At 45.1% G+C, this 11,999-nt stretch overlaps 1 pseudogene; it reads right to left on the bottom strand.

Annotated features, from left to right (window-relative positions):
* Positions 1 to 8,689: 8,689 nt before the first annotated feature.
* Positions 8,690 to 11,534, bottom strand: LOC129015649 (PRAME family member 17-like; annotated as a pseudogene).
* Between the last annotated feature and the right edge of the window lie 465 nt (positions 11,535 to 11,999).

The following is an 11,999-nucleotide window of genomic DNA, read 5'->3' as shown; positions in this document are numbered from 1 at the left end:
CCGAGATCTCACCATTGCACTCCAGCCAGGGCAGCAAGAGCAAAACTCTGTCTCAATAAAAAAAATGAAAAACAAACAAACAAAAAAAAAACAAGAAACAAAAAAACCCAGACATCTCTATGTGCACATAAGGATGGTTAGGAAGTCATGGAAAAGTCTGGAAGGAGACACACTAAACTGAACTATCTGGAGAGGGCGTAGGGATGGAGGGAGGGTTCAGAGGAGACATTTGTTGTCTGTATTATTGGATTGTCTTACATTGAGAGCCCTGTCTGTATTAATTGCAGGGAAGGGGGGATGTATGAGAAACAAATGAAGTTGCCCGCATGTGCTTCTTCTGATTGCTGGACTTCACGATACACAGGGAGTGACCACAGCATCACCACAGCTCTGTCTTTCATATCCAACTTATTTACATAACTGGTAGCCCGCTAATGTTGACATCCCCAAATTGATAAATTAGTGGCTGTGAACTGATATTGTTCTATGTGCCATGTGGTCAACAGCATTTGGTAGCGCATATCAGGCTCCATGCTCACCTGCAGGACCACATGGTGACAGAGACAGAGTCCATACCCTTTTTTTTTTTTTGAGATGGAGTTTTACTCTTGTCGCCCAGGCTGGAGTGCAATGGCACGATCTTGGCTCACTGCAACCTCCACCTCCCAGGTTCAAGTGATTCTCCTGCCTCACCCCATCTCTATTAGAAATACAAAACCAGCATGGCACATGTATACATATGTAACTTACCTGCACGTTGCGCACATGTACCATAGAGCCTAAAGTAAAATAATAATAATAATAATAATAATGATAATAATAATAAAAAGAAAAAAAAAGAAAGAGGAACCTGACAGTTGGCAATAAAGCAGAAACGGAAAATTGCTTGGAGGTGAATTTGAAGAAGCATCGTAAGCCAAAGCCATGTGCAGCTACAAGCATGGAGAAGCAGCTATTTGGAGGAGGGACAGAGGGAAGCTGACTAGGGAGTGCATAGAGTCCTGTAGTCATAAAGTCCAGTCATACTGATGGCAGAACACAGAGTGAAGAACCACAAACTCCTGCTGCGATCTCCCACTTCTTTCCTGGGTGGGGATCTATTACAACACCTGTTTTGTGGGATAACTGATCCCACAAGACATGCCAGTGGTGCCAAGTATATCTTTGCAATCGACTCCCCTATTACTGGAGCTTACTTGAGTACATCGCTATTCCGGCAAACCAAAGGAGTTGACTGAAATACTTGTCAACTCATTGTGGGTGCTTCTGCCTCCAAGCATTAGGTTGCATATAGGAATTAGCTGGAGAGCTTTTTAGAAATATAATTTCCTGGAACAAAACTCTGGCAATTCTAATTCAATGGGTATGGAGCAAGCCCGGGAATCTGATGTAGCTGTTAGGGGATGTATTTGGGAACCGCAGCCTCGGTTCCTCTTGTCCCTTTACTAGGAATCTGCTAATCCTGTGGTCCTTAAACTTTTGGGTTTCAGGACCCTTTTTTACTCTTAACAATTATTAAGGACCCAAAGAGTTTTTCTTTATGTGCCTTATATCTGTTAGTATTTGTCATATTAGAAATTAAAGTGGATAAATTAAATATATTTTAATACATTGATTAAAAATAATAAACTCAAAAAAAAAAAAAAAGAAATACAAAAATTAGCCAGGCGTGGTGGTATATGCCTGTAATCTCAGCTACTTGGGAGGCTGAGGCAGAAAAATCACTTGAACCCAGGAGGTGGAGGTTGCAGTGAGCCGACATCACACCACTGCACTCCAGCCTGGGTGACAGAGCAAGACTCCATCTCAGAAAAACAAAAAAAGAAAAGAAAAAGAAAAAAAAAAAAACGGGGTTTCACCATGTTGGCCAGGCTGGTCTCTCCTGACCTCAGGTCATCCTCCCACCTCGGTCTCCCAATGTGCTGGGATTACAGGCATGAACCACTGCTCCCAGCCTAGTCCCTAACCTTTAAGAGGCAATGTCTGTCTAGCAGATGAGATTGTCCAGGAAAAAAAAATCTGAAATACCCACAGTGCTTTATCCAGTAATCATCCTAGCTGATATTTACCTAAATGAATAAACCTGCCCACAGATGTTTTTGCCAGCTTTATTCATAATTGCCAAAACTTGGAAGCAACCAAGATGCCCTCCAATAGTGAATGGATAAAAACAGTGATTCGTCCAATCAATAGAAGATTATCAAGCCCTGAAGTGACATGGAGAATCCCTAAATGCATGTTATGGTACAAGCTAAAGGAAGCCAATGTGAAAAGATGACATCCTGTAAGACATTCTGGAAAAGGCAAGACCATGGGCACAGCAGAAAGCCCAGTGGTTGGCAGGGGTTTGGGGTACAGTGGGATGAATAGGCAGAGCTGAGAGGCTTTTTAGGGAAGTGAAACTACTCTGCATGATGCTACAATGGTGGAAAAGTGTCATTATCAATTTATCAAAACCCATAGAATGGTCCCAGCGTGGTGGCTCATGCCTATAATCTCAACACTTTGGAGGCCAAGGCAGGAGGATCAGCTGAGGTCAGGAGTTCAAGACCAGCCTGGCCAACATGGTGAAACCACATCTCTACTAAAAATATAGCATTAGCCGGGCATGGTGGTACGTGTCTATAATCCCAGCTACTCAGGAGGCTGAGGCAGGAGAATCACGTGAACACAAGAGGTGGAGGTTGCAGTGAGCCAAGATCACACCATTGCACTCTATAGCCTGGGCAAAAAGAGTGAAACTCCACTAAAAAAAAAAAAACAATATATATATGTGTATATATATATATATATATTTTTTACAAGTGTTATATGCCTCTATGAGTTTCATATTTAGATAAAAGGGAATATGATGTCTTTACTGGTGACAGATAGCTTAATTCAGCAAGGGCCACTACCCACCATGAGGACAGGCATGGATTGGTGATGCCCTGAGGCTCCTGCTCATGCACAGTGTGGGCCTTCCCTTCCAGGGCAGGGGCCACACCTTTTGCAGTGAAGTCCTTTCCTGGCACAGGTAATGGTCAGAAATTGAGGGTTCTGGATCCACCCATTAAGAGTGAGCAGGGTCTCAGCATCTGGATTGAAGTGAGGGCCCCTGAGAAGAAGGGGCTTAACTTCAGGGTCTCACACCCACTGGTCACTTAGAATGATCCAGGCCCTGTGTGTCCACCTAGTATTGTGTGTTAACCTTCTGAACACTCACATAAAGAAGCAAGGTGGTAACACACACCCAGAGGGAAGTAAAGAATAGGAGGAGCTGATCATCATGATTTCATTTTCATGCCATGAGTTCCTGGGGCCAAACCTCATTGATCAGACAACACAGTGCCTTTTTCAGTGCCTTTTTCTCTCCATAAAATCAACTGTGGATCACTCAGGTTTAAAGTGAAGAAAAATCGAGGCTGGGTGTGGTGACATATGCCTGTAATCCGAGCTACTGGTTGAGGTGAGAGAACTGCTTTATCCCAGGAGATGGAGGTTGCAGTGAGCCAAGATGGTGCCACTGCACTCCAGCCTAGGCCACAGAGGGAAACTCCATCTCAAAAAAAAAAAAAAAAAAAAAAAAAGAGTGGCTACATGGCTACATTTTGAATAGAGGATCTTAGAGGACGTTTGATTTAAGAAGGAAAAATTCCTATGAAAATAGAAGTATAAATTGGAATCTTTTGTGTTAACGCAAAACAAAAGCAAGTCTTCATCAGTGAAAGGATGTCACAGGGTGTCTTATTCTGTCATCTTGGGAAAGCGATTTCCTAACACCATCTACCTCTAGAACAGGATTTCCCATGGAAATCCTTAAATGTAACTCACCTGATAGAATCCCTTCAAATGAGGCTCAACGACAGTTTTCCTCTGTTTTTGTTTCTAAAAGCCATTAGCTCCAGGTTCTGGGTTGTGGAAGGTCTGATCATCATCCGTGGATAGTTCATGGAAAGTCTCCTTGCCTGGGTGACAGAGCAAGACCCTGTCTCAAAAAAAAAAAAAAAAAAAAAAGAAAAAAGAAATATCCTCTAATGCGAACAGTGTATGAGCCAAAAGGGTTTGGTCCAACAGAGACCTGGTGCAAGAGTGGACAATCTTCATTCCAATGGCCTGACAGTTTCAAAGGTGGCAGGCAACTCGAGCAGAGTTTCCTTGTTTACAACAAACTGAATTTGAGTTTTAATAGTAAGGGGAGCTCCCCTTGCTCTTATCCTTTCAGCTGTTTTAGCTGCAAACACTTTATTATCCTTTGCATTCTTTTCTTTGAGCACTGGATATTTTATGTTCTAGAACTCTCTTAAAATGTTCACCTGTGGTGACCAATTCAGCCATATCAGTAACTTCTTTTTTTTGTGGGGGGAAACAGTGTCTCCCTCTGTCGCCCAGGCTGGAGCGCAGTAGCGCAATCTTGGCTCACTGCAAACACTGCCGCCTGAGTTCAAGAGATTCTCCAAATCTCCTGCCTCAGCCTCCTGAGTAGCTGGGACCACAGGCATGTGCCACCATGCCCAGCATATTTTTGCATTTTTAGTAGAAATAGGGTTTCACTATGTTGACCTGGCTGCTCTCAAACTCTTGACCTCAAGATCTGCCTGCCTCAGCCTCCCAAAGTGCTGGGATTACAGGCGTGATCCACTGTGCCTGGCCTTTTGTATTTTTAGTTGAGATGGGATTTCACCATGTTAGTCAAGCTGGTGACAGAGGGAGATCCTGTCTCAGAAAATAAATAAATAAATAAATAAGTAAATAAATAAATAAATAAAGAACAACGGACCAGTCAATCTCTCGTGGGAAGGCAGTGGGGATTGCTGTATCTTTTGGGTCATCCCTGGAAGTAGCTTTTGAGGGGATGATAATACTTTCCTCAGGCTTTTTCCACCCTGCTGTAGTCATTCATTTTTAGGCTTCCAGGTCCTAATACATGTGTGTCAACTGATACAAATCAGGTAACCCAGAGTCACAGCCTCCTGCGAGGATTCTAATTTACTCTGTAGATCAGGTGCAGTAACTCACATCTGTAATCCCAGCACTTTGAGAGGCTGAGGTGGGAGGATCACTTGAGGCCAGAAGTTCAAAACCAACCTGGGCAACATTGCAAGACTCTGTCTCTGAAAAGATAGAAAAACCAACAGAAAATAATGCCAAGGAGAATATGGTGAAATGAGAACCCTGGTACACCATTGGTAGTTATGTAAATTAGTACAGCTACTATGAAAAACAGTATGGAGTTTCCTCCAAAAAATAAACATAGAATTACTATATGAACCATAAATCCCCCTGCTGGATATATATCCAAAAGAAAAAAGAAATATATCCAAGAGATATCTGCACTTCCATATTATTTTTCTTTTTCTTTATTTCTTTTTATTTTTGTGAGACTGAGTTTTTACTCTTGTTGCACAGGCTGGAGTGCAGTGGTGTGATCTTATCTCACTGCAACCTCTGCCTTCTGGGTTCAAGTGATTCTCCTCCCTCAGCCTCCCAAGTAGCTGGGATTACAGGTGTGTGTCACCATGTCCGGCTAATTTTGTATTTTTAGTAGAAACGGAGTTTCACTATGTTGGTCAGGCTGGTCTCTAAATCCTGACCTCAAGTGATCCACCTGCCTTGGCCTCCCAAAGTTCTGGGGTTACGGGTGTGAGCCACTGCACCCGGCCTGCACTCTCATATTTATTACAGCACTATCCACAATAGCCAAAATATGGAATCAACCTAAGTGTCCATCAACAGATAAATGGATCAAGAAAATGTGGTAAATATACACAATAGAATATCATTCAGCCATAAACATGAATGAAATCCTGTCATCTGCAACAACATGGATGGAACTGGAGGGCGTCATTTTAAGTGAAGTAAGCCAGATACAGAAATAAAAACATGGCATGTTCCCACACATATTTACGAATTAAAAACATGAAACTTAAAAATAGAAAGTAGAATGATGGTTATTAGAAGCTAGGAAGGATAATGGGAAACAAGAATAAGAAGCGCGTGGTGGCTCACACCTGTAATCCCAGCACTTTGGGAGGCCAAGATGGGTGGATCACGAGGTCAGAAGATTGAGACCATCCTGGCTAATACGGTGAAACCCCATCTCTACTAAAAAGACAAAAAAATTAGCTGGATGTGGTGGCAAGCACCTGTAGTCTCAGCTACTTGGAGGCTGAGGCAGGAGAATGGCGTGAACCCAGGAGGCGGAGTTTGCAGTGAGCTGAGATCGCACTACTACACTCCAGCCTGGGTGACAGAGCAAGACTCCATCTCAAAAAAAAAAAAGAAAAAAAAAAAAAGAAGGGGATGGTTAATGGGTACAAAAATGCAGTTAGGTAGGAATAAGATCTAGAGTTCAGTAGCACCATAGGGCAACTCATGTTGACAACAGTTCATAGTAAATTTCTACATAATTAAAACAATGGAATTGGAATGTTGCTAACACAAAGAAATGATGAATTCTTGAGATGGTGAAAACCTGCGTTACCCTGATTTGCACATTACACATTTTACGCTTGTATCAGAATATCAGGCCAGGTGCAGTGGCTCATGTCTATAAACCCAGCACTTTGGGAGGCTGAGGCGGGTGGATTACCTGAGGTCAGGTGTTCAAGACAAGCTTGAACAACCTGGTGAAACCCCGTCTCCACTTAAAATACAAAAATTATCCAGGTGTGGTGACAGGCTCCTGTAGTCCCAGCTACTGAGGAAGCCGAGGCAGGAGAATTTCTTGAACCCAAAAGGCAGAGGTTGCAGTGAGCCGAGATTGTGCCATTGCACTTCAGCCTGGGTGACAGAGGGAGACTCCATCTCACAAAAAAAAAAAAAAAAAAAGAACATCAGATGTACCCTGTAAATATACACGAGATTTATATATCCACAATAATTTTAAAATTAGAAAAATAGTAAGACTAGGCATGGTGGCTCATGCATGTAATTCCAGCACTTTGGGAGGCCAAGACAGGAGAAACACTTGAGTCTAGGAGTTTGAGATCAACCGGGTCAACACAGTGAGCCCAGGTTCACCTCAGTGAACCATCAGAGGGCTTCCTGGCCCACAGGGGGCAAGTTCCAAAGAGATTCTCAAGGCAGTGCGGGAATGCTGCTTACAGGTCAGTGCCCTGGTCTCTTGTGTTTCTTGATAAGGAGAGAAGGGAGATGTTATAGGAAGATATCTCATTGTTATGAATTAGCTTTCCAAAAGATATATTTTTCTATTAATGTGGACTAGAAATATTTAGAATATGTAATATGCATTTTTCTAAAAGGGAAATTGGACACAACCACTTTAATTCAGTGAAACCCATCAGCCACCTTGAGGACAGGCAAGAGTTGGTGATGTCATGAGGCTCCTGCAATACACACTATGGCCATTCCCTTCAAGGTCAGGGGGCAGCCCCTGGTGCAGTGAAGCCATTTCCTGGCATGGCCAAAGATCAGGAGTGGATTCCTCTGGATATGTCCATTAGGAGTGAGCAGGGTCTCAGTATCTGGGGAGCAGTGAGGGCCCCTGAGAAGAGGGTAGATTTCAGTGGCTCATCATCACTGCCCACACAGAATGTTCCAGGCCCCAAGTGTGCATCCTTTGTGAATGAACCCAGTGAACAGGCATGGAAGAAAGTAAGGAAGAAACAGATGACTGAAGGGAAGTAAAAAATGGGTGAATATTAATCAAAATGATCACATTTCAGTTTTGATGCCTTCATTTGCTGCAGCTGAACCTTAATCACAGATAACGTAGTACCTCTCATCAGTAACTAGAGATTTCTGATGTATAAATAGCTAAAAGGGATTGACCAATCATGGAAGACACCAGAAAGTTTCCATTCAGGTTCCATTTATTTTTGACATTTTTAAATAACCATCCTTGCAGGCGTAACTCCTGCATCACTCTAGAACTTCAGGTTCCATTTCTGAGTCTAGGACACATGTCCCTGAAGACTTTATCGATGCCAAGTCAGCATTTTCACCCAGTCCTATCCCCAGCTGATTCACCTTTGTTTTTCCACTCACAGTCAGCACGTGCCTGAAATACATGGCTGTGTGCTTCCTTTAAGATGCACCTGACCGGGCCTGGCCGTTCATGCCTGTAAACCCAGCTCTGTGGAAGGCCAAGGTGGTCAGATCACTTGAGGTCAGGAGTTCAAGGCCAGCCTCCTCCAACATCGTGAAACCCTGTCTCTACTAAAAATATAAAAATTACACTTTCGGAGGCCTAGGCAGGCAGATCATGGGGTCAGGAGATCAAGACCATCCTGGCTAACTCGGTGAAACCCTGACTCTACTAAAAATACCAAAAATTAGCTGAGTGTGGTGGCGGGCACCTGTAGTCCCAGCTACTTGGGAGGCTGAGGCAGGAGAATGGCATGAACCCGGGAGGCGGAGGTTGCAGGGAGCCGAAATCATGCCACTGCACTCCAGCCTGGGTGACAGAGCGAGACTCTGTCTCAAAAAAAAAAAAAAGAAAAAAATACAAAAATTAGCTGGGTGTGGTGGCACACGCCAGTAACACCAGCTACTAGTGAGGCTGAAGCAGGAGAATCACTTGAACCTGGGATGTGGAGGTTGCAGTGCACTGAGATTGTGCACTGCACTTCAGCCTGAGGGACAGAGTGAGACTCCATCAAAAAAACAAAAAAAAGCACCTGTGTCCTAGATTTTAGTGCCCAAGGGTCCAGAAGAAAGCATATCCAACTCACTAACCAGGCCTTCCCTAAGAGCAAAGATGGAAGTCCACTTTCTCAGATAGCCATGAGCCACAGGAAGGGCAGGGGACGGGACCAGAAAAGATCCTCTTGGGCTGCCTGACTTCCCTGAGTGTACGCATCAGCTCAGTCTGAATTGGGGCGAGGATCTCCCAATTGGCATGACCCATGTTGTCAAGACTCTCCAGAGGGGCAGGATACAACTCCAGGCCTAACTTGCTCAGCCCAACTGTGTGACACAGCAGGTCTTTCAGAGCATTCCTGGAGGTCTCATTTCCATGAAACTAGAAGGTGGTGAGCTGGGAGCAGTGGCTCAGGGCAGGCAGGAGGACCCTGAGTTGGGAGTCCTGGATCTGACAGTCCTTTAACGTGAGGATCTTGAGAGTAGCAGCAACTTTCTGTAGCAGAGCTCCAAGGAGCTCAAGGTTGGTGGTCCACATTAGGATATGAATCAGATGCAGCTCCTTTAGCTGACTGAGGCTTGGGTACTGAGACAGACACTCCGTGTCCCGATCAGCTAGGTAAGCATGACAGAATATAAAGGTCCCCAAGGGGTTCTTGAGGCACCTGGGGAGAGCAAGAAATTAGTTATGGTCAATGGTGCCAGTTAGAGGAGGGGGGTGGGAAATAATCTCAATGGTAAACTTGAAGTGGGCATTGAGTAATTCTGCACCTTACTACAACACAGGTGTTATAGTAACCTGCAATGGGGAAACCTGTTTCACCCAAACACAAATTTGTTCCCATCATCGGATGATGGCCCTCATGCAAGGTGCTGCCTGATGAAGATTCAGATCATTCAGGGGCAGCTCCATTTTAGGCTCAGTCCTTCCACCCTTGCTTGTGTGATTGGTTCAAGGCCACAAAATCTTTAAAGCCGCTTTACTTCATCTTTCAGCAGACAACCTCAGCTCTGGGCCAGAGAAGCCCACTGGGAGATGTGCACAAAGAACTCAACTGAGCGAGGTCTAGGGACATCTGCTAGGGTCACCTGCCTACAAAGGTTTCCTGACATGCCCGCGTCTGCAAACCACCTATCACTTCAAACCACTATCATGCCTACTCCCTCACCTCTGTCCAAGAAGCACGCTTTTCCCATGTCAACTACTTTTCCTGGGGTTCAAAAAAACCTTTTACAGACAGGGAATTAGAGACAGGATCATTGGTGTTTACTAAGCTGTGAGGATGGAGCTTCTACTGTGAAACGCACAGGTTTGATGCACTTTCCCTTCTTTCATATTCTCCTCTATATGAAGAGGAAGTTTCATCATATTAACTTCAAACACACTTCCTAAAAAGGAATTCACAAATGCACCCTCCCTAGATCTGAACCCCTGACTAACTAGCTCTCTACTTGTCTCTCTGTGTAGCATCTTCCCCAGGCCATCCCTCTGCCCTTATTTGAGAGGTCTTGTGATACCCACTTCAGGATATAGAGCACTGAACAGCATAAGGCATTGACATTCTAGCATCCCATTCCCTGTGACATCACCAGTGGCTGGCACACAGTAGATGCCCACTAGCGTTTACTGTGAAAAAGAACAAAAGTCTATGGTAAGGTCTGCAGAGAAAGCTCACCATCCTTTCTTACCTGAGCAGGTGCTCCAGGTGCTCATTGATATTATTGACCTTTCTTATATAAAGCATCTGAGGGTAGTACAGGCAGAGGAATGTACAGTCCAAGTCAGGAATGAACTGCTGTTGGCCGCTTACGTATAACTCATCGTCATAACTGAAGGCCAAAAAGAGTTTGCGAAGATTGCTCATCTGGCTCAAGTAAGGGGCAAACTTTCCTGTTTTATTCATAGAGCACTTTCTCTTAACTTCCAACTCCTGGATACTGTCTGGGTATACCCTTTTCAATAAATTTCTGAAAGTTGAAGTTGGCATTGAGTAATTCTGCACCTTTTTACAACACAGGTGCACTAGACCTCTTCTGTAGTGGATCCACCCACAGAGGTAGCTCAGGCATTAATCCAGCATACTTTTCTTTAGACAGAGGTTTATGAACACCTTCAAGGACTGGTGCTCTCCCATCCTTGGACAGTCCTCCACTGTCTACCTTTTACTCATGTCCTCTGGGGAGAAGGAGAGGGCCCTGGCTCCAGACCATATGGTCCAGAAATTCTCATCAACATCCCGCAAATCCAGCACTTGAAGTTTCCACCTCCTGTGAGTAACATAGGGGAAAAGCTCAGAATGTAGGCAAGGACCCACCCCTGACCTGAGCTTTCACTCCACATCCAGGACATGAATCAGCTGCTCCTGTCCTCAGTGCTCCTCCTTCTGTCTCTTCTCCATCCTGCTCCCCCTTGGGTTCTGCCTGGTTCTCACTTCGAGAACCTTTACCATCCACTGGGAGAAAGCAGGTTCTTGTTTCCTCAGTGGACCGTGTATGGTGAGCAGTCCTTTCCCAGAGGATCTGGGCAATGGTCAAGGCCTCTCATGGGCACCAGCAGAAGCCTCTGAGCCACGCTAGCTCCCCAACCCCACCACTCCTCCTGAGCCCGCTGTCCCTTCCCTGGATGCCTGGACCCTTCCCACCAGGCCACCTGAGTCACCTCACCCGGGGCAAACCTTCTGGGCCAGCAGTGTATCAAGTCCCTTCAGCACAGCTTGCAAGGTCTCCAGATGAGGTGTCTTCATCAGGGATCCCAGAGGGAGGTGGATGAAGGGCCAGGCCTGCACCATCAGCTTTAGGGCCTCACAGTGTCTCATGCTGAAGGCCTCCATGAACATCAGAGGGAAGACCTCCCTGGGCAGGTCATGCAAGGTGAAGATGGTCAAGAACTGCTTCCTCAGCAGGCTCTGCCCTGCCAGCTCCAGGAGCCTGGATGGGGACTGGAGGCTCATTCTGACAAACCTGCAAGGAAAAACTCTAGAGGACAATCCAGTGAAAAGGCAAGTTTCTCAGGCCCATCCCCTGCAACCCCCTCTTCTCCTAGGGCCAAAGTCATTTCTCTAGCATGTGTGAAAGAGCCCTCAGTTTACTCCAATTCCATCCTGCAATAAGTGGCTGCAGAGGCATAGTTCTGCCCTTCTGCTACCAAGAAGAGTGTGTCCCAACCTCTAAAGAGCATGCAAGATTGCTCCTATAGGGTCCATGAATTATTAGCCACTGCTCCACTAAACTGATAACACTGGGAAGTGTTACCAAGGATCTTTGAAGCTCAGATCTGCACTTTTTTGAGAAAACAAAAATGTCTTCTTGGCTGGGCGCGGTGGCTCATGTCTGTAATCCCAGCACTTTGGGAGCCCGAGGTGGGCGGATCATGAGGTCGGGTGTTCGAGACCAGCCCAGACAACATGGCGAAATAC

Source organism: Pongo pygmaeus, chromosome 1 (assembly GCF_028885625.2).
Source record: "Pongo pygmaeus isolate AG05252 chromosome 1, NHGRI_mPonPyg2-v2.0_pri, whole genome shotgun sequence".
Lineage (NCBI taxonomy): Eukaryota > Metazoa > Chordata > Mammalia > Primates > Hominidae > Pongo > Pongo pygmaeus.
The sequence above is the reverse complement of the archived record's forward strand: the minus strand, read 5'-3'. Positions and strand labels throughout refer to the sequence as shown.